Source organism: Paralichthys olivaceus, chromosome 24 (assembly GCF_024713975.1).
Source record: "Paralichthys olivaceus isolate ysfri-2021 chromosome 24, ASM2471397v2, whole genome shotgun sequence".
Lineage (NCBI taxonomy): Eukaryota > Metazoa > Chordata > Actinopteri > Pleuronectiformes > Paralichthyidae > Paralichthys > Paralichthys olivaceus.
The window spans coordinates 7,255,326-7,283,289 of record NC_091116.1 but is presented as its reverse complement, the minus strand read 5'-3'; the positions used below and the strand labels follow the sequence as shown (position 1 = coordinate 7,283,289).

Here is a 27,964-nt window from a genome sequence, read left to right as displayed (position 1 = left end):
TATGAAATATGATCAAAAAGTCATAGGTTAGTATGTCGTATAAAATATGATAAAAAAGTCATAGGTTAGTATGTCGTATGAAATATGATAAATAAGTCATAGGTTAGTATGTCGTCCAAAATATGATAAAAACTCATAGGTTAGTATGTCGTCCAAAATATGATAAAAAAGTCATAGGTTAGTATGTCGTCCAAAATATGAAAAAAAGTCATAGGTTAGCATGTCGCCCAAAATATGATAAAAAAGTCATAGGTTAGCATGTCGTCCAAAATATGATAAAAAAGTCATAGGTTAGCATGTCGTCCAAACTCACCTACGAATGTCATATATTACTATGTCCTTCAAAATATGATTACAGTATCAGACGTTAATATGTCATTCCAAATACAATAAATACAACTCTTAGGTTAGTATGTCATGCTACATCACCAAACAACAGTCATAGGTTACTATGTCGTGAGTAATCACCTTCAAAAGCCACTATGTCGTCCAACCCAAATATTATTCTGCAAAGTCATTATGTCATCCACAATATCATCAACAAAAGTCAGAGGTAGTATGTGGCCCAAAATCACCTACAACATTCATACGTTACTATGTCGTCCAAAATCAACTACAGAGGTCATAGATTACTATGTCGTCCGATGCCAACATACGTACTGGATTCTTGTAAATTACAGTCCTACGTTAGTATGTCATGCTACATCCCCTACTACAATTAATAGGTTAGTATGTCAACCCAAAAATGACAAATAAAAGTCATAGGTTACCATGTCGTCTGAAATATGATTACAATATCATAGGTTAGTATGTCATTCCAAATACAATAAATACAAATCTTGCATTACTATGTCATGCTACATCACCAAACAACAGTCAGATGTTACTATGTCGTTCAAAATATTACTTATAACAGTCATAGGTAGTATGTCGTCCAAAATCACCTACAAATGTCATACGTTAGTATTCAAAATATGATACAGGTCATAGGTTAATATGTCGTCCAAAAGACAATAAATATAAGTCTTACATTACTATGTCGCGTTAAATCCCCTACTTAAAGTCATAGGCTAATATATCATTCGAATTATGATAAAATAATTATTTGTGAGAGAACTGCCTCCACTCTGGAACACATCTATACCAGTGATAATATTCTTTAGTCATGGCACTCATAATCACAGAAAGTCACATGGTTTCCACACTCACTACATCCTTTCAACCAAATCTCACACACTGAACTTTTTTTTTGCCATCACCAGCCACATATATATATATATGTATTTGTTTACATATTTGTATATATTTTATATATCTGTATGTATAACAAAGATTCTGCTCTTGCTTTCAACTTCACACAGATATTTTTTAAGATCATAATATATTTAGCGTTTTACCTGGGTTGCACAACCTGAGGTGGAAAGTGTAGCAGCCTACACATGACTCAATCATTTTTATCAATATTTAGAAAGCTTGTTCAGAAAGGGCACTTTACTTGTTCCAACTGGTTTAAAACTAAGGTGATTTGAATCAAATGGATTCTCTGAAACATTTCAAATATAGAATAAAGCCACTGGATTTTATTGGGAATTTGTTGTCAGTAAAGTCAAATGTTCATACTTTTCTTACAGAACCCAACTAAACTAAATAGTCTTATAATTTGAATATAGTGACATTGTTTATACCTAAACTTTCTTCAATCTGTCATGAACACATTGAAGTCTTTAGACAATGTGAAGTTGTTGAGTCACATGTCTGAAACTTTTCAAACTTAGTTGATATCAAATTTTAGAAAGACAATTACAAACGCATTAACCTCATCGATGAAAAGCTATTCACATCAGTTGATGATCACAATAAAAGTCACATTATTATTTCTTTTAAGTTGAAATCCTCTTTTTCCAAAGGTAAAGCATGTTTAGCTCCGGACAAAAGAAGGGCTCACGTGTTTTACATGAACATTTCAAACACGCTCACTTTTCCTACTTCATGCTTAAAAGGTGAAACGTTTAGAAACAGCTTCTTACCGCTCCAAACACAAGTTTCTGTCTTTTACTTCCAATCACTAAACAACTGCTGACACGTGTGCTTGGCTTGTGGTGCTAGCTTAGCTTAGCATTGACACGACACGAGTGTTGCTCTAAAACACAAGTGAACTACTACGAATCTGCAGCGACACGTCACACACACACATTTGCACGATTTAATAACTGTGTTGACATTTAAAACAATATTCACCTCGTGAAGATCGACGCGACGCGCTCGTCCAAGCAGCTCCGGACCCATGCGGAAGTAACAACTGGCAAACCGGAAGTGGTGGAGTCCAATTCAATATATGGAGAAAGAGAGGAGCCACCTGGAATATACCAAGTCAGGCCGACTCCCGGGGGTGGAGTTTATATATGTTTGTGGTTGTAATTCTATTGTTAAAGGTTGAATGAGTGATTTCCTGTTGGAAGATGTTTTTATAAATACAATTAAAACCACACTAGTCTTTTTAGGACAGTCCTCGCCCTTTCAACATAAAATCTAAAGGGTGATGGACATAAGCAAAATCAGCTGTGGTCAGATTTGAACTGACAACCTTCAAGTACCAAGTCCGATAGTGTCTCGACATCTCTATTGGAGGTCTACCTCATTTCATCTACCAGATGTTCTCTTTGTCTTTTTTATTTGTGACATGTTGCAAATACAAAATTGCTCCAGAATGGATTTTAAACAAGCACCATTGTGGTTTGAACCTATGTCCTCAGAACTGCCAGGCTGTCTCCTTACACACTGGACTACTTGCTCAGACACTTTAACAGTACTTCCACTATATTTGATTGTTTGCATTGGGTAACTTACATCAAAACTAAGTGACTCTTTCAAGATTCAAACACATGTCCTCAAAACTGCCAGGGACTGTCCTTACAGAGTGGACTACTTCCTCGGACACTTGGACAATATTTCTAGTATCTTTAATTGTTTGCATTGGGTAACAGATGTCAAAAGTAACCACCTCTTTCAAGATTCAAACCAAGGTCCTCAGAACTGCCAGTCTGTCTCCTTACAGACTGCGCTACTTGCTCAGACACTTGGACAGTACTTCTAGTATCTTTGACTGTTTGCATTGGGTCACATACATCTAAACTAAATGACTGTTTCAAGATTTAAACCTATGTCCCCAGAACTGCCAGTCAGTCCTCTTGCAGAGGAGGTTACTTGCTCAGACACTTTGACAGTACTTCTAGTATCTTTGATTTTTTCCATTGGGTAACAGATGTCAAAAGTAACCACCTCTTTCAAGATTCAAACCAAGGTCCTCAGAACTGCCAGTCTGTCTCCTTACAGACTGCGCTACTTGCTCAGACACTTGGACAGTACCTCTAGTATCTTTGACTGTTTGCATTGGGTCACATACATCTAAACTAAATGACTGTTGCAAGATTCAGTCAGTCCTCTTGCAGAGTACGCTACTTGCTCAGACACTTGGACAGTACTTCTATTATCTTGGATTGTTTGCATTGATTTGTTTGCATTCTTGGACATCGGTGCACATAAGTCAGACAAGTCTGGAGCAGCAACAACATTACACATTTAATTATACAAACCACACATGCTTATTAAGCACAAAAAAGGAAGTGAGAAGAAAGTGAAAAAGAAGAAAGTCAAAGAGAGCTGGCATCGTGACTCATCGTCACAGTAGTGTCATCCGCAAACTTGATGAAGAGGTTGCTGTTGTGTGTTGGTGTGCAGTCGTGGGTCAACAGGGTGAAGAGTAAGGGGCTGAGCACGCATCCTTGGGGGGCCCCTGTGTTCAGTGTGATGGTGCTGGATGCGTTGCTGCCGACCCGGACTGCCTGTGGTCTTCCGGTCAGGAAGTCCAGCAACCAGTTGCAGAGTGAGGTGTTCAGTCCTAGACAGTCCAGTTTCTGTGAGACTCCTTTTCCTTGTGATCGGAAAGAAAAACTAATTCACTTCACTTTTCAAACAGTCTGCTGCTGTAACACATGCAGAGCGTTATTACCTGTGTTTCAGCCAAAACAGCAGTCTCAGTTCATCAGCCCGCTTCAAAACCAAAGTGCTGGGGAACAAGAAGATGGAAAATTACTTCTTTTCATTCAGACACTTGGCAGACATAGTTTCTGAGAGAAGAACCTCCACTCTGGAACAGATCTAAGTTTAAAAATTGAACTCACAGTAAAATCTTATTTAATGAACAATAGGATCTCTCTACAATAAGAATGGACCGTATTATCCATTCACATGGACAATCACTCATGTCTGTCATCTCTAATCTTGGATTAAGTTGATGATAGGCCTGTTGAAGCCGCAGCAGCTCCGTCCATCTTCTGGATATTTTCTCTGCGGTGTCGAGGACAATGGAGACGTCCTTCACCTCCAGTGACGGTGCTGTCTTTTCTGCGTCTGCAGGACACAACACATCATTTATTTAGATACAGTGAATGAAAACTTACATATACAGTGTTTTTCATTGGCAAATAAAAATAAAACACATCCTGAGGTCTGGTGAACGACTCCTGTGTCTTTTTTAAACTGCCAACATGTGTCAAGTGATGCTAAAGATATTGATGAATAAATTGACGCATGCATTCTAAACACGCTGATGTTCACTTTCACACATTGAATTAATTCCTGTGAAATACAAATCAAAAAGACACAGGAGGAATTGAGTGAGATGTCACAGCGTTTCACTTCGTCTACATCAGAGAGGTTGACATTTCTATTCCATTCAATTTGTTTTGCTCCAAATCACAACATACATTATCTCAAGGAGCTTTACATAGAAGGTTGACACCTTAGAAACTATAGAGAAACCCAACGATTCCCACAGTGATTCCCACAGTGAGCAACACTTTGGAGACTGATTGATTTCCACTCAAGACATTAACAAATACAATAACATGAAACATTTGTTTTAACAATACAGCACTGATTACTTACTTATATTTATTAGCATTAAAAAGAAAACACTCAAGAGGTGAAGAAGAACTTTTACTTTCGCTTGTTCAGAATAAAGATATCACAGTTAAACCATTTTATAATATCCTTAAAATATATATAAGGTACAGTGTGTAGAAGTTAGTGATATCTAGTGTTGATGTTGCAGCTGAACACCCCTCACCTCACCCTCCCCTTCCAAACATGAAAAAGAACCTGTGGCAGCTTCAGTTGTCATAACAACTCAACAGGTGTTTAGTTTGTTCAGTCTGGACCAATGTTACAAACATGGCAGCCTCCGTAGAGAGGACCCCCCCAATGTAAATATGATGTATTTAAATATAAAGAGCCTTTTCAAAGGTAAATAAAACTACAATTCATACAATTTAGATGACATGAACTAGTGAAAACATCATGAGGATTATTCTACATGTAATCTCTACCAATTGTTCCCTTTCACCTGAATCTTACACACTGGACCTTCACATGTCAGAGAGTTTAATCCACCTACACTGAGAAGTAACAGTATAAGAAGGACATGAAAAATGTGGCTTGAACCAGGACTGTTATCTGTACTTGTACTTGTTTCAAATAGTTTTACTGTAGAAAGTTCGAGAAAACAAAGGGAAAGTCAGGTACTTTTACATTAAGGCATCTATAACTTGCTCCTGTTAAATATTAATATAAATAAAAGAGGTGATAAACATATTTCACTTCACAATCGTCGCCTCTTGAGGATCTTTTCAAACAATATGAAATATGAGCAAGTTATTGATGCTGTGGCGAAAAGTAGCAGATTCATAATAAGTGACATTAAATCTTCAGTCTTTGTTCAAACAGAGAATTTTATTGGATTTAATAAACGCACCGTGTTTACTAAAGGGGGGCGTGTCCCGCGCGGAGAAGCTAGCGCTAACCGCTAAAGCTAAGCTGCTCAGCTAACACCACACACCGCGTGTCAACACCGTGAATCAGTGACAGAGGGACAAACACAATGTGAACAACAGCGCCCAGTGAATATGGTTCGAAACCCACCTCAGAGGATCAGCAGGACGGTAAAGTTCAGTCTGCGGAGGAGACGCGAGCAGCCGCCGGAGTCCAGACACAAACAATTCAGACCAGGAAGTGGAACCGGAAATGACGCAGCACGCATACCTCAGTACGTCCGCCAGGAGCCAAGACGAGCGGAAGTCCAAACACCGTTTATATAAGAAATAAAATTCATTTATCACAGAATAAATAAATAAAGATACATATCTTTTAAAACAACTCTTATGTACAATTGAAATCATATTTAGTTACAAACAATATCTTATAAACACTTTACAATGTGAATAATATAGACTATAGATAGATCAATAGATGGACAGAAATAATAACAATAAAGCCTAATATTCTAATAGTAGTAATAGCAGTAACAGTAGTAATGATGTAGTAATGAAGGCAGACATATATTTATGACTAGCATCATAAAAAAAAATCATGGTCCAATTAATCATATAAATATTATAGCATAGTGTAACGTCTAAAATGGCACGAAAATAATGTAGTTTGTCTTTGGTTTCCCACATCAATGAATCAATCAATCAATAAATGTCATAATTTATATGTGACAACACTGACACAGTGTGGAATTGCACAAAATAAAGAAGATCGAAAGAGCAAAGCATTGAACTTTTTTATCTTGTATTTTAAGGCATAAAACTTTCATTCACTTGCATACAAATTGTCAACAGTGTCAGCACAATCACAGTGAGATTTAGGGGACTGAACTGTCATGAAGTCACGGGCTTTTCTGGCTTCTGGAATTATCGGGTTGTAGAATTTTGGAAGACAAACCTTCCTTCCTTTTTTCTTTCCTTCCATGACTTCAGGTCCTCCTCTCAACGCACACAGACACTTTGTGTGTATTGACATATGGTGAAAATCCTAGTACATCATACAATTCATAAAAACATCATTATACAGAATGAAATGTACGAGAAATGTGATGGTCAGACACATTTCTATTCTTCTCATCCTCACTGCACCTCACCTGGTTCAGCTCTGTGACCTGAAGACACAACGTAAAAAAAACATAGGTTAGCATGTCATCCGAAATGTGATAAAAAAGTCATAGGTTCTAATGTCATCCAAAATACCATAGGTGACATTTTTATGTAACAGAAAAGTGGGGTCATTGTCTAAGACTAAATCATTTAATTTACTGACTCAACCGTTGTTTAGCTTTACACTTCCAACCTTTCCCATGTTCCTTCACTATTTCATTTTTACACAGTGAAACCATGCTTTGCTAATCACCCTGCATTTCCCTTTGGTCTCTGAGTCCTAATATTTACACCTTTTCATGAGCTCTGCTTCTCTTTGCTCATTAACCACGGCTACATTCATCCCTCTTTAACATCAGGTCGTGCACAGAGCAGGCAGCACCTTAAGTAAAAGGCGACATCATGTTCTCCCTCAGGCCACATGGAAAGAGTTGTTAAGGAAATTTGCATTGTAATAATTAGTATTCATCTGTGTCCTATTTCTACTCTCTGAGTCCTTGTGCAACTTCATAGCCCTTTAGATTTTTCAAGACTCTAAAACAAAAGGGTGTCAACATTTACAGGTATTTTGTAAAAACAAGAACTCAGTTAAGCCTCAATAATACTTCCAACACAGAGTTTCGTAGATTCAGCAATGACTTCAGAAACTTAAGATGTTAAGAGGTTTTCACAACCCTTCTTAAACGGTAATTTTGAGAGCGTACATCCCTTCTGTCCCCAATATTTGTGTATGTGCTCACACAGGAGCTGGAGGTCAGACTGCCGGACAAACAGTGTATTTGATTATATCTCAATTATTCAGCTGAAGCCCCCATACAGAGCCACTTACAACTGCTGCAACAATGAAATATGCTCCCATTTCTGGAAATTGTACAAAAAATCAGTAGTAGGATCCGAAAGGTCAGAGGTCGCAGTACAACCACATACAGTTCATTCTAGCAAATTGGAGACAAAATGGAACAAATCATGATGCAAGGGAGAAACATAAAGTTTCAGTTCGGACTCCTGCAGTGAACCTGGTTAGCATTATGATCCTGGCCTGGACTGAGTTGTAAAAGGCGAATAATTCATAAAGTTTGTACAATACAGACTGGTCTTTTACAAAAAAATAGCTTTGCAACCACTGTTGTTCAGGCCACCAGACAGCGGAGTGAGCAGCAGAACTGCTGCAGTCATCTATTGGAGTAGCAGACAGCTTGACCAGGGGAGCAACCCCCGGATGACGGATGGCGTGCAGCCGGAAACGAGTGCCTTTATCAGGCAGCATTATCCTCCAGCAGCCGATCCAGACAGGACAGATTTTTATCGAACTGTATTGGATTTAGTAATTTCCTTTTCCGAGACGAATGGATGGAGATACTGGTGGTGGGGGTGTTATTGTCTGCAACCCTGGGGTGATTATTGCTTATGATCCATTTAGTATTTCAGGGTTGTCCCAGCCCGTGCTGGTTATTAATCACAGTCCACTGCAGCTTCTTCACGTTTCTGTTAAACACTTTGATACTACAGATGGGATTTAACAACATATGATACAGTGCTGCTTGGAAAAGATATACTAATTTAGTGAAAAGAGCTTTTAACTGTGAAATGCAGATAACTAAACACAAATTATGTCCAAAGTATAAAAAAAAGAGCATTTCACATTATATTGGATTATTTATATATATTGTTTCTATTTCAATATAATATTTATTCACAGTCCATTACATCTAGGACTGCAATGCTCTGGATGTCTCATCACACCACTCAGGTGCATTCAAGATGGACTTGGTCTGACTACTGCTGACTTTACAGTTCAAAGTAATCTTCCAGCGGCTGCAGGGGAGGAGTCAAAAAAGTCAAGTTGCACACTTTCCTCCTGCAGAGTCAAAAATTAAAACAAAATAAAAAGCTATATTTCTCATTTCCTCAGATATGCCACTTGAGTCCTTGCTCATTTCTAAAAAATGCATGTCAGTGAAACCTTCAGCCGATCAGGGCGATGTAGCCTCCTCACAGAGGGGAATCAGATTTTGCTCCCTTACATTTTCACTGCTGCATTCACTTGTTACATGTTCATGCCTCGAGACCAACTGAAAAACTTTTAAAAGATTAGATTTATTGCAGTCTAATTGATATTTAAAAAGATTTTAAAAAGGGAATACCTTAATAAATAAATATCCCAAACCCTGTAGCTATCATTAGACACAGAGGGTAAACAGGGGCTTTTTCACGCTGCCAAAAGAGTCTCATCGTACACTCACAGTGCCATTAGGTGGTTTGGACTAAAGTGTTCAGCAAATGGCATATGTTATTCTCCCACCTCCTTCCCTCCTCCTTCTCTCTCTGTGTGAACATGTGTGTACAAATCCCACGGCTGCGAACACACAGACGGCGGAAGCACCTTGTGTCGATGAAAGCTGTGTCAGGTAATTTCACACTCTCGCACGTGTGCAGTCATGTCGGCCTCCCCCGAGCTAACTCATTACCTGTCTCAGCCGCCGCGTGTGCACGGGATGCACCTTCTGGAAACACTGGCGTTAAACAAGCTGCGCAGGTGGGGGGTTGGTTGGGTGTTTCAGTGAGAGGAGGAGGAAGGGGATGGTTTGTCGTATTAAACGTGGCGGAGAAAAGCGACAGTAATGTGGAGCACAGACTGAAACGGTTCATCACTATCCTAAGGGGCTTTTTCAGGGTGAAAAACCAGAAAAGATCCACTGTGACAGACCTGGGTATCCTCAAACGGAGGCTAACCCATGCAGGCAGCTACTCTCACCTTGTAGCAACACTGACAACGGCGCAAACAAGAGCGGGGTCGAGGAGGGTCGAGGGGTCGAGGTTCACCTTCTGTAGGGCCCGTGGAGAGCAGAGAGGGCAGAAATCCAGGGCCAAAGCCCCACCAGCTGTCTTTTTCCCTCTGTCTGACAAACGCCTCCCTTCTCCATCCCCCCCACCCCTCCAACAGCATCGCTACCCCTACAACCTCCCTGCCGTGCAAGAGCTGTCAAGGGCGGAGGGGTGGGGGGGGGGGCGGACCTGCCAGCATGCATCTGGCTGACAGGCGACTGGGAAGGTGCACTGCGAGCGCACGTCACAATCAATAACCCCTGCTGTGAGCGATGGACCGGGGGGTTTAGACGCTCCCCGCCACCTCACTGTGTATTTTTATTTTTGTACAACAAGGGGGATGTAGGGGAGGGGAGGTGGCGCTGACTTGTCACCTAACAACACACACTCGCTCCGGGTGTTTGGGATTTTGTTTTGAGAAAATACATATGTGCCGTGTGCAGGCGTGCATGCATGCATGAGGAGCAAGTTTTGGAGGTGTGATACGTGATGTGATAAACTGTGGGTCCGCGTTTGGGGGAAGAGAGGGAGAGAGAGGTGGGGAGGAAGTAAAAAGGAGGAAAGAGGAGAGGATGGAACCGAGCGGCAGGTTTGGGTGGCAAAGAAAGATCTTAATTGATTTTCAGAGAGGGATTAAGATTGTTATTTAGAAATCACATCCTAAAAACAAATGCCAGTGGCCCTCAAGGTGTTGGGGTCCACCTCCAGGTCAAAAGATAAGTTTGAAGAGCTGCGATAAAGGAGATGTGAAAATTTTAAATAAATATTGCTGCTCACGAGGGACATTCTCAAAGTAAGTCTTCTATTACCAACCGTGGGCATGGACGTCCACGTATTTCAGTCTGAGAGGATGCTTCACAAGTTGCAGAGTGGGAAATGATTGAGGTGTCGCAGAGGGGGAGGAGGGGGGACAGGAGGGTGATCAATTGCCTTTGCACTTACAGGCAACAGCCCAGGCTGTGGCTCACACGTGGCTGAAAGATCCGTTACGATGCCCTCCCAGAAAAATGAGGGGAGACGAAGAGCGAGCCGCCGCTGCTGGGACGAGGAATTCCTGGAATATTCATGTGGCCGTAAACAGATATAACAAGTTCCCTCCATCGTAAGATGAGAGAATGTCAATGAGGCCTGACACCGAGACACCCGACCGCCGATCAATCGATAGCTGACATTACACCTCTGCACGTCAAGCCTCTTCAGGCGCGTGTATTAAAGTTTTGCATTACCAATGAGGTCCTGCTGCTGCTGCTGCCTGGTTCCTCCACCCCTCCTCCTCCTCCCCTGATAATTCATGTTTACCAGCTCTGCTTATATTTTGAAGAGTGATTATCCAGTCACATCAAAACCTTAATGAACCTCAATTCACTTGCAGCATGTATAAGGAGGTTTCTCTCTTTTTTGAGTAAATAAGAATATGAGAAACTGCGGCTGATTAAAGTGATTCCGTGTGCCACAAAAGAACAATTTCTACAGTGCGAGTGCTACTCTATGAGATGGTCGGTCATGGCTTTTGGACACATCACGTTACATTTAAGTCGACAGCGACCTCCTCCTTAAGGTTTTCTAAGAGCTGACAGATTTTCCTAACTGGGCAAATTAACTGGCTTTGATACCTCGCTCATCTCCTCCTAAAGCCAATCAGAACATGTTTACTATCACAGGCAGAGAAAAGGGAGAAGTTTTAAGTGTGTTTTTGATTTCTAATCTGGCCTCTGATGTGATCCGGCCCCATCTATGGCGAGAAAAAGAAAAACCCGACAAGCTCGTCTTGCTTTTAATGAAGCGCTGAGCAATTATCAAAGCCGCCTCCTATTGATCTTGGTGCTTGTGCCAGGTTGTCCAGCCAGATGGTGGCTTTTTAAGTCAGTTTTTGAGCTGCAGTTCATGAACAAAGCATGTTTTTAAGGTTCAAACGAAATCAAATGTTCCCAAAAATAGAGAGGTGAAGCCTTTTTAAGCAAAAATTGAAAATAAAGTCATATTTCGGTTTGAGGTTAAGCAGCTCTCCACCCTTATCATTTTAGTCTTAGATTTCGTGAATGTTGCATGCAAGGTAGATGTAGTCAACTGTTGCCCGCAGTGCAGATTCTTCAAATACACAAAGATTCCCCTGCAACGCTAACGCCGAAAGAACAACATCAACAATGGTGGACTACAGCCTCTCGTTGCTGATCTACATTGGCATCCAATTAAACAGAAAGACTACGACCCACTAATCTGACGACACGCTGACTTTAGAAACACGCCCGTCCACAGACCAATCAATGTCAAGTAAAGGTAAATGCAGCCAACGATGACGGGACATACGTCTCTAAATCACAATGTGAAACCAAAACTAACTCTCTGACCTTTTAGGTAAATTAATGTGGTTTTAGGTCCAGATAAGGAACCGATGAGGTGGAGGAAGTAAAAATGTGTGTTTGTGTTACTGATGGGGGACAAGTGTGTATGTGATTCTGGACAGTACAGTATGTAATTTGCACAGTTTATGACTTTATGTATGTGAATTTTTAGGATCTCATACACACATTCATCCCTTCAGAAATGTTTAAATGTGTGGATGTGGAGAAGAAATCCATCCAGGACACAAGAGCCGTTTGTTCTGTGTGTGGACTTCTCCTTCACAGCCGCACCAAGGCCATAAAACTGTGACTCAGTCCCGTGAAATATGCCACGGCTTCGCTTCCAAACACATCGGTCTGTATTGTTACGGGGCTCTGTTTACCTCCAGGCCCAGACACTCTTCATTTTTGCATCACCACCTGTCACCGAGCTCTCATTTATAACACAAGCGGGTTCCTTGTCCTTCCAAACAATGCCAGAACTGTGAAACTTTCTGTTATATTTATACCAAAAAGAAATATAAATATTTGAAGTAGCGTTTAATGGTGGGGGGGGTTGTACATTCCTTCATATCGCACATAACCTCAATTGTTACCTTCGATGAATCGCAGGGTTGTATTTACTTTGGGGTCTGTGTGACTGATAGCCGCATCAATGCTGTTTGCCATATTGGTGAGCTAAGACCTGAAGCTCTCCAGCTGAACGATTGCGGCTGTGTACACAATTTAGATGAAAATCCTGTTTATATTGCAAAAGAGGTGTATTTTGTAAGCCCCTCTCCCCGTCCTGTTGTATATTTAATTGTGAAATATTTCCTGCTGCCCTGTTGCAGCCCGGCCGCGTTGACCTAATGCAGCACAGAACCTGCACCTTCCACTGTGGGTTCATCAGTCAGAACATCGATTCCATTTATGGGTTTAAGAAGGGTTAATAAAGTATTTGAAGGAACCCATTTTGGGCAGTTTCTACTTGTTTTAATCACTACTTCTGATTCTTTTGGACTTTTTGACTTTGGTTGAACGTAAGGATGTTGATGTTTGATTTTATAAATAATTTATTATGTTTTAAGATCATATTTGCTTCAGAGAGCAATAGGTTTTAATGATCTGAAAAAGGATGTTTTACTTTTTTCATTTGATGTCTTTAGTGGATTTTTGCCTCAACACGCCACATTTCTCCTGGTTTGGGACACAGCTGCTTGCGGAGCATCACACATCAGGCCCAATTATTCTCAGATATGCTTGGGTTTGTTGGACTGAAATATATAGAAGTAAAAGTTGTATATCTGCTGGTCATTAAAGAGAAAAAAGACATTTGTGAATTGCCTTCAATTTCCCAACCTTCACACTTCCCAGTTTCTACCCAAATGTTATAAAAAAATTATATATCTGCAAATTTATTCTGCTAATAAATCTACCTTCTACCATCGCTGGCCTTGTCTTATCTTACATGAAACCGATTCCAGTGACTTTGTGCAGGGAGGTGTACATTTTTTAAATTTCGGAAACTTTGTTTTTTAATTTATCATGTCGACTTGTGAAATTGAATTTTTGACAACTTAAAGTTGTTGAAAAGAATTTGTCGAACTAAAGTCCAATTTTTTTAGCACATTTCAACAAGGCCCTTCAGAGCGCTTTGTCATAGTTATAAGTTTCTCAATACAGAATTTAGTTAAATTTTGGTTTCTCAACTTATAAGGAGCCTTGAGTGTTGATGTGCTTGAAGTTACAGGCCATTAAGAAAAGGCTCTTCCACTACAGTAAAGCATCCAGAGTTATCATATTAATAAGATGCAGGATGTACATCATCTATTTATATATAATCCTGATCTAAAAATGATCAATAAATTAGATATGGTACAAATTACAATTTATAAACTCATTTCAGAGAGTGATAGTTTATTAAACTGATACTGAGGATTTATTTTGAAGGCCTTGACCGTTCAGGAGGAATTAGTTTTGATGCTGACTGGCAGGTTAATTCAGAACTTCCATGTAACATTAACCATGTGACACTGCTGCTATGGCTTTCCGCTGTAACCCTGTCTGGACTTAGAGATCTTTGAAAAGAGGCAATTTCAGATTATCGTGGCCTGATCTGAGTGGATGTGTTGGCCCTCGATGCCGTCAGCTGCTTGTGCAGACGACCAGGACACACATGGTGCAGGAATGCACAGATGCCTTGTGTTTTCCTTAATCTCCCCGAGTGGCTTGCGTCTCGATGGCATCCATACGCAACTTTAATTTCAGCACTTCAAACTGCTGCGGGGGATAAAGATAGCGTTTGAAGATTGCTTTTCATGTTCTCTGCGTTCATCTGAGCGTCTAAGTGTAGGAGAGAAGAGCTGGACGCTTTTTTCTTTTGTGGTACAGTTCGGCTTTTTGAACGAAGAACAAAAAAAGAGGAAGTCACTCATCTCAGAGACGACTTGAAGCGCCTGAAAACGGCGGCTTCAGAGGCAATTTTCTGGTATTGTTTCACACTAACGAGATAAACACTTTCTGTCAATCAGAGATCCCTCTAGAGGCGTCACATTTCAACGTCGTGCTAAATTACATGTGGTAAGACACAGTGGTTGATGGAAATAGTCATTTTATGGAGAGAACTTAATTCCGCATCCAGCTGTTTTTGGACAGTTTTACATTCAAGTGTCCAGCTTTTTTCACGACTGCAGTTTCTCCCTTTCACATAAATAGGCCTGTAACAAACAACTACAACATCCGTGTTACACAATCCCTATTCACAACAATTCTCTTTCAACTTCCATCAAAATCCACTGGCACTGCGTGGAGGGTCAGTGCTAAAAGGGTATGCAGCTTTCAGATGGCACCTAAGTGGTGTATCGCATAACCAGCGTGCCTTTTTATGGATTAACAGTTTATTCCTTTTGCTGGAGCCACACCAAAGCGCCCTGGCCCTCTGTAAAATATACTGCTTTTGGTGAATTATGAGTGTGGCCTTCGTCCAAGTGCCTGTGGCCTTCCTGTTTATTTGTACGACGGCGCAGGTCGGCAGCGAGGTGGGGTCCGACGGATCCAGCTGAGCATGTGTAAACACTCATCCTGGGAGCCGCGGCAAAAGTGGCTATTTTCCTCCAGCGAGGGGATTTTTTTACTGCCCATTGTTTTTAACACAGAATCGACCTCTTAAAAACATTGGACACTCTCATAGCTCTCCTGTGACCCAAAGAGTGCTTTGTATATGCCTATTGACAAAATATTTCTGTGTTATGGCATGTGTATACTGCGTCTCGTATAAACTGGGGAAGAAACACGAGTGTGCTGGCGGGAACACCTCGCCCGTTTCATGAAAGTGCTCCCTGGAAAGCTCTCCGGATAACCGGCTTAAAAAACACTGACGACCTGTTTTTTCCTTCACTGCAAATCTCAGACTCGCAGACAGAACTCAAACTTCACCTTTTGTCCAAACCTGTTGCACTAATATTGCTGTAATGCCCCAAACAATGCTAAGATCTGAGCATCTTTGAAATCCTAAAAGCTTGGCTCAACCGGTCAAGAAATGAATACAAGAAAGAATAATTTATGATTGATGTAGTATTTAAAGATGGATGCATGAAACATTCAATAAAAGTTACATACTTTCTGCACAGCTCATCAGCCTGGTCTCCCCGATGCATCCGGTATTGAAAATGAATATTTCTGCTTAAGACGTCATCAGTCTCCAGAAAGAAAAAGTACTTCCTTCACCTTATAAGATTTCCCTCACATATAAACTGACATAACTTTACTTTTCTGTCACTTTATTTTAAATGCTTCAAGGACTAAATCACATACAAACAAGTCTTGATATGATTTTTGCAGTTTACCGAAAATGCTTACTACAAACCTCATCTGATGTTACAGTTTAATATTTAAACATGAAGCCAGTAGTTTTTGTGTAATCCGGCTAAGTAAAAAAAAAAAAGGGATAATAAAGCCCAAAATATATTCTCTATATCCATGTGGCTGAAGGCATCTACACAGACCATGTGACCACAGCCAAAAATATATAAGAAACAACTTGATTAGTAAATCAGAAAGATTCTTTTGAGAACTAGCTGAAATGATTTAACTGCACTGGCAGATTTTCTGGCAGGACGAGCTACCACTGTATACAGTTGGACACATGGGGGACAAACACACTCTGTAATTGTCTTCATGTCAGTTTAACCCTTGAGCGTAACGATGGGGACATTTTTCCACATGTCTTACAGTATGAGTCTCTGAGGTTCAACCGCCGCCGTTGTTTTTGTCAACATGATACGGGTCCTCCGAAGGCAAAATGTCAGGGGTGTCCGAGGCTTTGCTGTAGCTCTGTCTCAACAAAAACTCAAACCTTTTCAGCCTCAAACGGCGGCGATTGGGCGCTCATCTGCTGTGACATAACTCAGACGACAACGAGGATGGCGGCCATTACCAGAGTGGAGTTTGGGGACAAGCGGGAGAAATAAACATCTGTAGGGGGGTGGCTGAAAGAAATGGAGGGAGGAGCGGGCAGCTATTTGAGTGTTGCCACTATGTGAAAGCTTCTCCGGGGTGCCTGTGCACTTTGACACCAGTAGCTGAGTCCTGGAGGCCTCGACCGTTTGTTGCTGCTGAAGGGGTCTGAGAGCAGGATCCAAGCCAGGGTCGAGGGGTTAGATACATGTCCTAAAAGCAAACTGTAACCTACTTTCACCCACCGCACATTACACACACACAGAGCGAGCAAGTCAGACATCCTGACACAGTGTGCTCCTGATGTTCTGCCTGTTTTGCAAAGGCAAAAGGCCACAAGAGAGAAGAGGTAGTTCACCAAACTTTGGGGCATCTACTTAAGTGCCTCTGTGTTCTTAACGAGCCATTGGTTTCAGTGTGGGTGGCTCGAATCCCTTAGCCCTGCAGTGTCTGTGCTACACGATATATGAAATATACATTTTTGTGTTATACTGTTAAGTTTGAAATCTACTGTCCCAAAGCAACAACCAACCAATACACTAAGGCTGAGATCTCCTGACTTTTATTCTGGGTCCTCCACTTCCCATAATGCAATTCAATCCCGTCTCTTCACTTGAGCAGACTTTAAGTGTACAAGCCAACGCTTTCTGTCCCTGTCCACGCAGCGGTATTACAGTCATGTTTAGGTACATGTGGCAGGTAGGACATGAGCCTTCTTTTTCAGAGTCAAAGTCTTGACCTCAGCACATGCAACACTGACCTCTCCCTGTTCGATCAAACTTTTTTACAGGCGTAAGAGCGTCACACCTCCAGGAGTATGAAAAAACCTAAAATACAGGCAGCAATCACAAGTCCTCCAAAGCACATCAGTGGAAAATAAAAGCATTTTGTAGGAGACAAGGTTGTTCTGATTCAGTTCTGCGTGCAGCTTGGTTGTTCCCCCGCAGGCTGCCGACCCTCCTGCTAACCTCAGTGCAGTATTGTGTCGATGCAAACTCCCCGACATGAGCGCGCACACAGAGGCGCGGCTGGCCTGTAGCACCAACAACAAGATCCGCTCCACTCAGGATCATCCAGCTCATCTTCTCTCGACGACTCGCTGCTAGTTTGAAGTTTAACTCTGAGGCGCACTACAGATCTTATAGGGTTTGAAGTCAAGAGCCGTGGCACCGACAAGTACCCGCATCTCCTTTCACCTCCGAGCATTTCTGTCCCCCAAAACAAAGCAGGAAAATCGTCAAGTATCTGCCAGATCAAGCAAAAAGGAAGGAAAAACACAGAACAGCTCCAGGAGGCAAGAACGGTTTCCTTTTGTGGTTGGTAAGGATCAGTGGGGCGTCAGTGATCACATTAAGAACGATGCTGTTAAAAATCTCCCTCAGACTTGAATGCACCCTTTACACCGGTGAAAACATGTCAGTACAGATAAAAAATTAAAAAGAAGCACAAATGTTTTTCTGGGTTCTCTACAAACATCAGACAAGGAGAAACTGTGACCCTTTAGAAATAATCGAGTCAAATCGAGTTTACGCTTGTTTTTGTGGCCAAGCTAAAACGTATCTTTAGTTAAGTCTTTCTTCCGCCACAGTCTTCCATCTCTTTAATTTGTCCCACCATGACCAACCATCAACTCAGATCAGATTTACCTCAAGATCTGCTGTACTCACTAAATGTTCATATGTTTCCTAACATTTTATCTTTACAGTTAATAACCTCAAAATTTAAAACACCTAAAACATTTTGTGTAAATGTAACGATACCAATTATACAGCCAGTCCTAGATGCATTTGTACTATTTGTTCTTATAATAACAGAAAATCTGTGTAAATAGTTATTAACTCACATATATGCATTGTCAATAAGTTCTGAATCTTTTTACTTTCTGGGGAAAGACTATGGACTTTTCCCATCAAAATAAATCATGATGCAAATATTGCTAGGTTGCACGTATACATTTTTTCCATATATAAATTCACTGCCATTTACTCTATGGTATCTATGGAAATCTTTGTACCCTGACTTCAATTTAAAGTTTATTGCTGTCGTCTTCTTTCTCTCACTTTGTTTTCATTTTGCTGAGGAAGAAACCCCTGTGATAGTTTAGTCCATGTCTGACTTTGAACTCTTTTCAAAACAGTTTTGGGTGTTTACTTCTGATGCCAGGAGGTGACAATGTGTTGACACATCTGATCAGGCCTCACGCTGCATCAGGTCAAATATTAAATTAGGATCCAAAGTCAAGTTAAATAAACTGGCTTCAGCAAATTCCAAAACTGCTCCATATTTGCGTGCATCCTGTCAAGACTCATGCAGCTGCACAATGTGGATTAGTCTTTTATACACACATGAAGACACATGGCAAAACAAGCCATAGTTTTAAAGTTGGAGGTTGTTTTATTCATGGAACTCCAAGATGCAGAGAAAGGAGTCTGCTGGCGGCTCTCTGGCGTGGCGGGAAGTCGAGCGAGGAGAGATAAGGGCTGTATAGAGCAGCAGGAGAACATCAGTTGGGGAAAAAAAGAGTTGAACAGTAACCACAGGACGCACCGCCGGAGACAAATATTTCATCAGAAAAGTTCCCTGATACACGCTGGAGGAGACTCGGATGCTTAGTGTTCTTGTGAACACACCCCGCCCTCAGTTTGTCTTTGCCTCGCCTTGACGCTGCGAGCTGGTAAATATGTGTTTTCCTCCACGGTGATTGGAGATGGCTTTCGCCGCCTGGAATAAATCATTGTCGCTTCTGAAAAGCAAATACGTATCTGTTGCTCAGCTTATTGACAATGTAGAGAGACGGAAGAATAAATAAAGAGAAAGAAGGGAGGAAATGAAGGCGGCTGCCCAAATCATGACGCCGCTTAAGACCTCATTGCTTCTGAGTGCTACTTTACTGTTGCCGTATTTTGACTGAAATCTTAATGCAATGAGGATTAAAGGGATTACAACATAATCTTGAATAATCCAAAGTGCCACGGACGGAGGAGCGCTTGTAATAACGGCGTAAAACCCGTCCGGAGGTCTGACAACATTGTCAGTCACGGCGAGGATTAAATATTTGCGGGAAAAACTTTCGACTAATGCCCGCAAACCATCGCGGGGGGAAAAAAGCACGGGGGCCAGAAGGCAATTTAGTCATTTAAGAGACATATAGCACCTCAGTAAGTGCTGGCCAGCTCGCTGCCAGGACAAAGCCCAGGCAGGCGAGGCGGAGATGGGCTTTTTAAGCAGATTTACTCCTCCAATTTTTGTTTTTGATCAATGCTCGGGCAGGTTCATTACACATGTAAAGCACGGGGGAGGTTTGAGGAATGAAAATGTTCTCACAACCAAGAATCAATTCTTATTAGGTTTACTGAAATGCCATCAACATGTCCATTAGCTTTTCCATTAATTTATATTTTTTCCTCAGGAGCAGGGCTTACTTGTATATTTTAAGGATTATGCAAAGCATCACCAGAAATTATCTTTTGAGCTAAATAACCCATATTCATCGATGTGAACCTGCCTTTAATTACAACCCTTCACTCGATAACAGTAATGTTAAAAACTGTGTGGGAGGCACATTAGTGGGATTTGATGCAGACCTTGCCAGGATCCTCCCTGAAATTCATGCTGGTTGATTGAAGTCTTATTGACGCTTAAGTCCTCTCCGACAAACCAAACCCTTAATTTCACCGAATAAATATAAATTGAGTGCAAGAAAAGCTTTTAGAAACAGAGTCGACATTAAGTTTAGAGGAATTTGTCTCAGTGAAGAAGAAGCAGAAATACTGACGACTGAAACAGTGACAGTACAAAGAGCCCAGACGGCAAAAAAACCACGAGTGTACGGGACTCATATCGTATACACATGTATCTATATATATGATAAATCTGTTTTATATTGAATATTCAATCACTGTGTGCATTCAGGCAGTGACACACTGAGGCCGCTGCTGCTGTCAAACAGGAGGAGCGGAGACGGTTCGTGGAGTTCAGCCGCTTTGTTCGCGCTGTCGCATGAAAACTTGAAGACAGCATTTGAGAGAAATACTCAGTTTCATGTTTTAGAGGTGTGGATCTGGATTAATTCCACTCTTGATCTTTTCTAAAATCTTTTAAGCCACATTTTATAATAATAGTAGATGGACGACGCGTCTCCACTTCCTCCCACTATCCAGAGTTGATGTCGTGATATATCGGATACGAATGCCAAACAATCTTTCCCTACAGACGTCATTTGGAGTCATCGTCTTCATGGATACATGCGCTCAAGTTTTGTAACCTTTAAATAACTCAAATGGAATTTTAATTTCGTATTTTATTCAAATTACCATTATTTTATAATTTATTTTTGTTCACTCATGTGTAAATGTGCCTTTAACATGTTCTTCCTGCCACAAGTAGTCTTGAACTAAAGAAAGAAATCAGAAAGCGCTGTGAAAGTTTACTGGAATAAACAGCTACATCTCCTGCACATTCGCTGTGTTATTCTAGGAGGAGAATCACTGGGGGCCTCAGCATTCATATAAAATGTTTAATTAAGAAATGAACATTTTTCCGAGACTGCCTCGTAACCTTTCACACAACAAAAGATCTCCTTGTAGAATTTGTAAAGAAGTCCGTTTTTAACCTGAAGGTCACAAGTTCTCGAAAAAGTTGTTTGAAAGTTGAAATATCTCACTTGTAAAAATCATAGCAGCTGTCAGTCGGCCGCACGTTTGCCCTTTCTAGTCCCTCTCCCTGTCAATGAGGACGCACTCTCTGACCCAACCTACTGCTGCCCGGCTGCTCGTGGGCAAGGCACTTGACCCCGGTCTGCTGAGAGTCCGGCAGCACAGGACTGGCTGGATTCCAGTTTGAATAAACTGTGTGAGATGAAAAGATTTTTTGACGGACGATTTGATGCTTTTTAAAAAACTATTGATTTGACTCAACTTAAGATTCAATTTACATCTGAGAGAAGCTGGAGATCATTTATGTATCAGTCCTGAATGCTAAGTATTAAACACAAGTTTCACAAAACAATATTCAATTCAATTTGATCTGTATATATGCCAAATCAGAATATACATCAGCTCAAGGCACTTTACATAGAAAGGAGGAGCCCCTTACATTTATAGAGAAATCCATCAGTTCCCACAATGAGCAGGCACTTTGGCAACTGGAGAGACAGAACTCCCTAAATACCAACTCTCTGTCAACTCAGCTCCGATGCTGATAAAGTTCATGTGAGAAAATGTATATATGATCAGTAAATACAGAAATAAAAGGAGGGGCCTCACAATTTATGACCAATAAAAACTTATTAAAGACCTAGTGTGTATTATTTTAACATATTCAAGACTTTTCAAGACCTACAATTTAGATGATTAAATTTCTTTTAGACTGGAAATATCACATAACACTGTACTTCTGTTGGATCTGACAGTGTTTTGTGTTGTGCTTTGTGTCTTTTGTACTATCAGTACGTTCTTTTAAGCCGTTTTCAGACATGAACTCCAGAAAGTGTCCAGAAAATTGGGTCGGGACATTTTCCAGTTTGTCTGGAGACCACAGCAGAAAGAAGGTCATGTTAGAATCGTGAATTCTCTAGAATTTCCACATTGGCTCCAGACAGCTCACATACAGCCCCTCCCGAATATTTGGGAAAAATGTGCGTTTTGAGTGCATGTTTGAGAGCAGTTATATGGACTTGATCGTATTTATTTAATAAAATGTGCCTTATCCCCTGAGTCCTTTGAATGCTTCAAGCTTCTGGTTCGACACAACAGGAAATTTAAAGACGTCATCTCGAGCCTTTTTTTAACCATTTTCTGACATTTTATAGACTCGTTCTTCGATTCAATTAGTTTCAGTACTAACAATGACTTTTTTTGAGCATCTACTGCAAACACAAATGGGTGACTATACGTTGTAAAACAGAGATAAAGGCAGCAGATCCTGAGCAACACGAATCCCAACAGGGATATAAGCAAAGCGTTCAAAGGACCAGAGAAGAAACGGAGTGAATTAATGAAAGAACTAATGATTCATGCTCGTTTACTTTCATGCCTCTGAAATGCGTCGCTTCAGCCTCCGCTCTCTACATTTTTTAACACAATTAAATTTTAAATCTGTAAGACTCAATCAAGCTTTCTGTAATTTTTAAGTACAATGCTGGAAGCTTTATTTAATCAGGTTTATTAGTTAATTGATACTGATTCAAATTTTTTCTGACATTATATCTATAGATTATAGATCATAATGTGTTTTAAAACATTTAATGAGCTTTTTTTTAGTGCTTGTAATGCAAACTATGGAAAGAAGGTGAAGTAAATTGTTATCACCCTTTCTGACGTGTCTGTTGTACATATTCTGAGCCCGGAGCCTCATCTCCTCTGTAATCTCACCCACAGTGCTGCCACCCAGTGCAGACTGCCGTCAACAGCAGCCGTCTCTCACCACCCAGTCACTCCCCTGTCATGGAAACAGATAAAAATCCTGGACATGTGTTTTAGTTAGCAACAAGAAGACTGTTTTATAAGCAGGCACTTTACACCAACTCCTCATTTCTCTGAGAAAAGGAGGGGGGGAAAAAGCTGCCAGGCGGTACAGACAGTTTATTTTTTCTGCCTATAAGCCATAATGAGGTTGTGCCCTGGGGAATCAGTCGAGCGGAATGTTATTAATGCCTCAAAAAAAGAAAAAAGGAGGAAAAAATCCTCGGCACCTTCAGCGGCCGTGTCATAAAGGCAGGAAAAGACTGTCAAACAATTAAAGTGAAGTGAATTCCCCGAGATGGAGAGAGAAAGAGAGAAAAAGGGAAAACAAGTGGACTGGCCTGGAAATGTGCAGAGAAAACAGTTTCCTTCAGGATGTGGAGGCGAAACCATGAGCTCAGCTTGAGTTAAATCAGCGGTGTGAGAGTCATCTAAAGACCTGGATGTTTTTACCACTGAGAGCTGAGTTTAGATCAAACAGCGTGAGGGGTCGTTCCTGTGTGTGTAACCCTGCAGTTAAATGTCGCTAATCAGTCAGATTTGAAAACAGACACATGGCAACTCATTTCCTCCTGAGAGTGACTTGCTTACTGATGCTAACTGATTAAGAGACGTGTAAAGCATTACGTTTTTCTATATAACTGTCACTATAAACCTTTCATTGCAGCTGCAGAATTTGAATTGTGACCATCCGATATTTCTCAATCCATTCATCCATCTGTACCGCTTGTCTTTAGAGGGTTACAGAGGGAGCTGGAGCCAATCCCTGCTGACAATGGGTGAGAACAAACAACCATTCATGCTCACGTTCACACCTATGTCTCCAATTGACCTAAACCCAATCTGCATGTTTCTGGAATGTGTGAGGAAGCTGAAGTACCTGGAGAAAAACCCACAGTCACAGGGAGAACACGCAAACTGCACACTCACAAGCTGGTATTCCAACCTCAAACCTTCTCACTGCGGTGCAAACCAGCGCCCACCCGACAGGTCTATCACTTTATTTCAAAATGCAAACATTCATTTGAACGTGAGGGGAAAGCTCATATGCGAACGGCGATGACACGTTTCAATTCAAAATATACAGTCCAGAAGCTAATCAGACCATCTGACGTGCCTCGTGATCCAACAGAGAGCGCTCACTATTGCATAGCCACTTGAACTATCAGTAAAGTAAAACAATCACGACACCAAGGCATCTAAGAGGAGCAGTGCAAAAACACTTTGGATTTCAGCAAAGTAACAAATTGAACAAAAAGTGAAATCCGAACAAAATGCATGTCGTGGAAAATTGGTTCAAACGCAGATTTTTTTTGTAGCGACAGCCATACTACCCAAACATCTTAACATAGTTATTTATTTGTCTCCGTTGATATTTTCTACTCATCCATGTTTGAAAATGAACTACAAAATGTATCTTCAGCTAAAAATACAGCTGGAAGGCAGGTGATGATGTCATCAGGTATTGTGTGATGTCAGCACACCACTGTCATAGAATCCAAAAAGTGCTGACGGCAGAAACCCAATATATGCACCCTGAAAAAAGGGCAGAAGAAGAAGAGTAATGGAGAAACGGTTCAACTCCAGTGCGAAAACTTCAGTAAATCCAAAAAGGACAAGACAGATGCACACTTGTCTTCTTTTCCTTTTTACCCTTCTTCAGCACTTTCTTCCAGATGAATGTCATGAATGAAACTCGGTTGAAAATTTTGATCAAAGTTCCAGTTGGTTTAGTTTGTTCGCAAGATTTTCAAGACCAGTTTCTTCTCAGCTCCAGAATTGATGATTTCTTTTATCACCCAGAAACTACAAGTGCATTTCACCAAAAGGTCAGAGAGGCAGTGTTTTACTCATGGACACATTTCATTTTCCAAATCCAATTTTCTCTACTCAGTCCCTGCAGAACGTGGTGGAGCCACAGAGCTGCACTGCAGAGGTGTGCAACACTTTCATCTTCATTCAAAGTAACCCCGATGACTCTGATTTAATTTGCTCAGTAACATCCTCCCCGTCCTGGCCTCCATTGTTCCTCCTGATGTGTCAGGGCGACATCCTAGACGGAAGACGGTGTCATCGTCAAAGCTGCGTGCCCTCACCCTTGGTAGGTCGAACCCCGCACCTCATTGTCTATCCTCACCTTATGTCTTTGTGTCTTCATGAACTGTCACGTTGGTGGGATTGTTCAGACGTGATCCGACAGGGGAAACAAGAGCGGTTCCCACAGGAAGTTGGGAGAGGAAATGTAGAGGAAGCATATCAAACAAGTAGAGGTGACGGCCTGTGAAACTCTGAGCGGACAGATCTGCAGCTGGTGGGTTTAAAGAGTTTCAAAAAAAGTCCAACATCTTTCACACACGTTTCGTCTTGAATCGCCAAAAACAGATTTTTGACACAACTGAATAAACTAATGTTGGACTTTCAGCAAATAATTCTTCATTTAAATGTTCAAAAAAGTGTCGTAGGGAAGTCACAGATTTGATTTCTTCTTTGAAATCAGTTGTCAAACTATTCTTTTAACGAAAGCCTTTCATTAATCATAGCTCACGGTCATACAGCCAGGACAGCAATCGCATTTCTCTTAATTGTTGTGATATTTATTCCACTTCTGATGATCTTTGTATTTTGATTGCTTGATTGTATCTAGTCCATTTGTTTTAAACATATTTTAAACTTGTTCAGGATTTTGTAACTGTCTTGAGAAAGGCTGTACAAATAAGTTTATTATTATTCATATTTTACTATTAAATTTGAATCAGGATTTGTAAACAAATCAGGTTTTGTTCCGTTACATCATGTCATAATGACAGTCCCTGCTCTCAGCATGTCATCCATCTTCATAAAATGTGTAGTTTTATTACTTGAGCTCAGTCTAGAAACCAGGTATTAATGTGTGTGTGGGCTGCAAACTTACTGTCTCACAGAAAACGATGGGGGTCAGCCTGATGCCAGATGATCCAGGAGTTTGTGTCATAACCAGTCGGAACGCGTTCCTCTGTTCTGCTCATCAACTCTGACTGACCATCACCATTTCAAACGGAACCTCAGGCCCTAATGATTAAAAAAATAAAATGCATGTCAAATATAACCCTCACAGATCTTTCTGAGTATTATTTATGCTTCAATCCCTGACAAATGTAAGATTTTTCTACTTGTAACTGCAGTTTTTGGCTCAGCTAAGTAATTAAAAATATTGGCAGCTTTATTCTTGAATATGTGAAACATTATTGACACTAATAAGTAAATTAAGAGTCTTTTCCCAACAGTCAAGAAATCAGAAACCCGTTTCTGTCCTGTTATGTTTGGTTCTGATTTGATTGTCCCTGATAAATAAACAATGGGATAGAAACAAGTTGAAAGCTGACTTAAATTCTGCTCTTTAAAAGTTTCTTCATGACTCTGGTTAAAAAACTAAAGTCAAGACATATAGGAGAAATCGTACCCCAAGTTAATTGAGTTTGTTGGCTAAACCAAGTCTTTTCATCACTTACAGAAGGTCAGATGTGATTTAGAATAAATGAATCCAAAACTGAAAACTAAAGTTGGAAGCTGCAGGACAAACTAGGCCAAAGACAAAATAGTTTTCATTGAAGTAAATTTCGTCCTGAGCGTTCTTGTTTTCAGGATCCGTGCTGGGGCCTCGCTCGTCACACCCATCAACTCTGATATGTTGACAATCCCCTCATTAATTTGAACGGTGCAGCCGGGTTTGAAACACGAGAACCCTTCAGCCATTTCCCTAATGGTCTGCGAGCTGGCCGACCCGGACGCAGCCGAGCACTCGCCTCCGTGGCGGCGCCGGGATGCAGTTAGAGGTCCTTTCACTGCGAGCTGCTGAGCAGCCATGATGGCTAACCACCACACCAGAGGCCCCTTTGTTTTTCTCTTTTCTCACCCCAACACTTTACAAACAGCTAAGCCTGTCACAGTCCAGCATCAAGGTTCAGTGGTCTGTCAACATTTACCAGCAGATAAAGACAGAGAGGGGAGAATTCTCAGCCCTGGAGAGCACATCGCTCCGTCTGCAGAGTGTGTGTCTGAGAGACAAAGTGTGTGTGTGTGTGTGTGAAAAGACACAGAGCGAGTACTTATGTGTCTTTTCTCAGTGACAGCAGCCAAACAGAAAACACTCATGCGGGGAGGAAGACAGCGAGTACATTAGAGCCATTCGCCTCCCCACCCACTCGCCGATGAAAAGTGACGATGGAAAGCTCTGACAAATAGGACAAGATCCCGCCTCCCCTGGGCTCAGACCGAGCTGCATCTCGTTGTTGGGCCTGTGGGCCTATTCTCTCTATCCAGAGGAGAGGGCTATCACAAGCTCCGCAAGCTTAGATGTGTTTGAGACGTGAAGCTGGGGCAAAGATTTGGGATTCGGTTCCGTGGCGGACGCCCTCAACTAATAAACGACGAGGGGATTTGACGGCACAAAACAAGCTGCAGCTCTTTGAAACAGTCGAGATGTGAGAAAACAGCACTGAGGGGGATTTTCATTTATTTCTAGCTAATGATTCACATGTAAGAATATAGATTTTTTTTTCCACCAGCACATTTGTTTGCTAATTGTGCCGCAGATTTCCAGAGCTGAAGTTTGTCAAGTAAGAATACAAATAACTGCTTCGCACAGCTCACATGACAGCGCCGCCCTGGTGTCAAGGTTCAAAGAATAATTTGAGGGAAACTGGTCATAATTAGTTTGCACTGAAAGAAGCTTGAGCTTAATGTACTTATTAAAAAGTGATAGTTCATTGATCGCTATAAGGGAAGTTCTCCTCAGAGGTCAGAAGCAGCTTGAGTGTGTCGTGATGCCGGAACAGCTTCATGCACGTTGAGTTCTGCACTTCCTCGTTTCTACATGTACTAAATCCACCTGCCTGAATGCATTTAATCTCAATAACTGTACAGTATG

General features: G+C 41.1%; 1 long non-coding RNA gene across 18 annotated transcripts in view; it reads right to left on the bottom strand.

Annotated features, from left to right (window-relative positions):
• Positions 1-3,555: 3,555 nt before the first annotated feature.
• Positions 3,556-27,964, bottom strand: part of LOC109639012 (uncharacterized) — a 213,311-nt gene continuing 188,902 nt past the window's right edge. For 15 of the 18 annotated variants that reach the window (XR_011240441.1, XR_011240442.1, XR_011240432.1 and 12 more), the window contains 5 exons: positions 25,970-26,106; positions 5,980-6,997; positions 4,182-4,410; positions 4,010-4,066; positions 3,556-3,931 (listed from right to left, as the gene is read on the bottom strand). This is a non-coding gene — a long non-coding RNA (uncharacterized lncRNA). Of the gene's footprint in view, positions 3,932-4,009; positions 4,067-4,181; positions 4,411-5,979; positions 6,998-22,905; positions 23,036-25,969; positions 26,107-27,964 lie in introns of all 18 variants that reach the window. The other 3 variants (XR_011240443.1, XR_011240440.1, XR_011240437.1) reach the window with 3 other exon arrangements.